General features: G+C 45.8%; 1 non-coding gene across 1 annotated transcript; it reads right to left on the bottom strand.

Moving 5' to 3' along the window:
- Positions 1 to 1,102: 1,102 nt before the first annotated feature.
- Positions 1,103 to 1,206, bottom strand: LOC118146520 (U6 spliceosomal RNA). The gene has a single exon (XR_004732380.1). It is a non-coding gene; the product is annotated as a U6 spliceosomal RNA (small nuclear RNA).
- Between the last annotated feature and the right edge of the window lie 1,645 nt (positions 1,207 to 2,851).

Below are 2,851 nucleotides of genomic sequence, written 5' to 3'. Positions count from 1 at the left end.
CTTCATGGTCCAGGACAGGTAGCCCTTCTGCACTCAACTTATCACCAGACACCTGCAAGTTAGCTCACGGCAACCTTGCATTAAGCCCTCTTCAGCACAAAGCCCTCTTCGGCAATCAGCATAAGCATTATTCTATAAAATCTCCAGCCAGCCTTTGTTTCCTTGCAGTCAGCTCTTCTGCTGGCCTGCCCATTGCCTTCTCACAACATGGTTTCATACTTTAGCAAATCTGCCTTTCATTATCTACAAGTGTCTTGGTAAATTCTTTTATCCCTCCACCACTGGCCCAGATAGTCGTTGCTCACCTGCAACACATCTCACACCATGTTGACACCTGGCATTCTTGCCCAAGTTCCCCTCACCTCTGCTGACAAATAGCATCTAGAACAACTTTTTCAAAGCCCAGGATTCATCAGGGCAGCCCCAGGCCTGAAATTCTTGAATACTAGGTGCTCTTGAGAAAAAGACCAAGGTCCAGAGATGTCCCACCTGCCCATATCTCCAGCCTCTGCGGCTGGGTCTGCTGGCTCTGATCACTGGGGCCTTTTTCTGTGTTTTTTAAAGGCAGCAGTCTCACTTGCACATGTCTGGGCTTGAATCTTTTTTAGCCCCCAATTTCTCTTTAAAAAAAAAAACACGATTTTATTGAGATAGAACTAATGTATCATACAATTTGCCCACTTAAGTGTACAGTGTAATGGTTTTCAGCATATTCACAGAGTTGTGCAACCATCATCATCAGTCAATTTCAAAACATTTTCATCCCCTGAAATGGAAACCCTGTGCCCTTTAGTGACCATCCTCTTATCTTCCCAGTCCTAAGCAACCACAAATCTACTTTCTGTCTGTAGATGTTCCTCCTCTGGGCATTTTGTATGAGTGGAGTTATAGGATATGTGGTTTTCTGCGACTGCCTTCTGTCTCTTAGCATAATCTGTTCGGGCTTTTTCCATGCCAGCCCTACCTTCCTTTTTAAGGCTGAGGACTGTTCCATTGCATGGATAGACCATGCTTTGTTTATCCACACATCCACCAATGGACATTTAGGTTGTTTTCACTTTTCCTTTTTCTCTTTTACTTTTTTTAATTTAAAACAATTTATAAAATTTTGGAACGTTCCACGAATTTGTGTGTCATCCTTGCACAGGGGTCATGCTAACCTCTGTATCATCCCAATTGTAGTACATATGCTGCCAAAGTGAGCAGTATTTTTTCTCTTTTTGTAAAAAGGCCCTCTCATTCTGTCACCCAGGCTGCAGTGCAGTAGTGCAATGTGAGTCACTGCAGCCTCCACCTCCTTGGCTCAGGTGATCCTCCCACCTCAGCCTCCCAAGCAGCTGGGACTACAGGCATACACCACCACCCCCTTTCCATTTCCCCAGGAGCCTCACCCTTTTTGGTGCACGCCACCTCTCCTGGCTAATTTCCACTGTTCTGCCTGTTGTGAATAACGCTGCCATGAACATCCGCGTACACGTTTCCGGGTGGACATATGTTTTCATTTTCTCTTGGGTATGTAACTAGAGGTAAGAATTGCGGGGTCACGTGGTACTGTACATTTAATTGTTTGAGGAATTGCTGGGTCACGTGATACTGTTAATTATTTGAGGAATTGCGGGGTCACGTGGTACTGTGCATTTAATTGAGGAATTGCTGGGTCACGTGATACTGTTGAGGAATTGTGGGGTCACGTGGTACTGTGCATTTAATTGAGGAATTGCTGGGTCACGTGATACTGTTGAGGAATTGTGGGGTCACGTGGTACTGTACATTTAATTGTTTGAGGAATGCTGGGTCACGTGATACTGTTAATTGTTTGAGGAATTGCTGGGTCATGTGGTACTGTTAATTGAGGAATTGCGGGGTCACGTAGTACTGTACATTTGTTTGAGGAATGCTGGGTCACGTGATACTGTTAATTATTTGAGGAATTGCGGGGTCACGTGGTACTGTACATTTAATTGAGGAATTGCTGGGTCACGTGATACTGTTAATTGAGGAATTGTGGGGTCACGTGGTACTGTACATTTAATTGAGGAATGCTGGGTCACGTGATACTGTTAATTGTTTGAGGAATTGCTGGGTCATGTGGTACTGTTAATTGAGGAATTGCGGGGTCACGTGGTACTGTACATTTAATTGTTTGAGGAACCACCAGTTTTCCAAAGCGGCTACACCATTTCACCCTCCCACTAGCAGCATATGAGCAGTCATTTCTCTGCATCCTCACCTAAACCTGTTTTAATTCCCACTCCTAGGCTTCAGCTGTCTGTTTCAGCATTGCTTCCCCTGGGAGGGCTCTCCTTGGGCCTTGCCCCTGCGCCAGGATCTAGGTCAGCTCTTTGCTTCATGCTGTCCGGCAACTGTGTGCTCTTCAGAGCACCCAGGCACTCTTTAGTGCATATTCCACTGTTGACTGTCTTCCCACACACACTGTGGGCTCTGAGATGGCAGAGACTGTGTGTTTTGTTCACCTCCGCAGCCTCACCCGAAGCCTGGCCTGCAGCAGCTCACTGTAAATCCGTGGCGTGAGTGAAGTCAAAGAATGAAAGCACAAAGGTCACATGACTCATTCAAAGTTACAAAGCTCAAAGTCAGGAGGAGCAGCCACAGGAGCCCTTTGTCCCACATCGGCCCTGCCCACAGGACAGCCACTAGCCATTGTGTCCACTGAGCACCTGAAACGGGGGTTGGCCGACTCTTGGAGCACCGCCTATGAGTTAGCACTCCTCTCCAAGTGGTAGTTTAAAAAACAGGAAAAGAAACACGGCGAGAGTGACTGAGAACGAAATTTTAAATTTTATTTCATCTTATTTAAATTTAAATGTTTAGTGCAAGGAGAAGGAGGAAG

Source organism: Callithrix jacchus, chromosome 12, assembly GCF_049354715.1.
Source record: "Callithrix jacchus isolate 240 chromosome 12, calJac240_pri, whole genome shotgun sequence".
Classification (NCBI taxonomy): Eukaryota; Metazoa; Chordata; class Mammalia; order Primates; family Cebidae; genus Callithrix; species Callithrix jacchus.
Note: the sequence above shows the minus strand (reverse complement) of the source record. Positions and strands in the feature narration are given on the sequence as shown.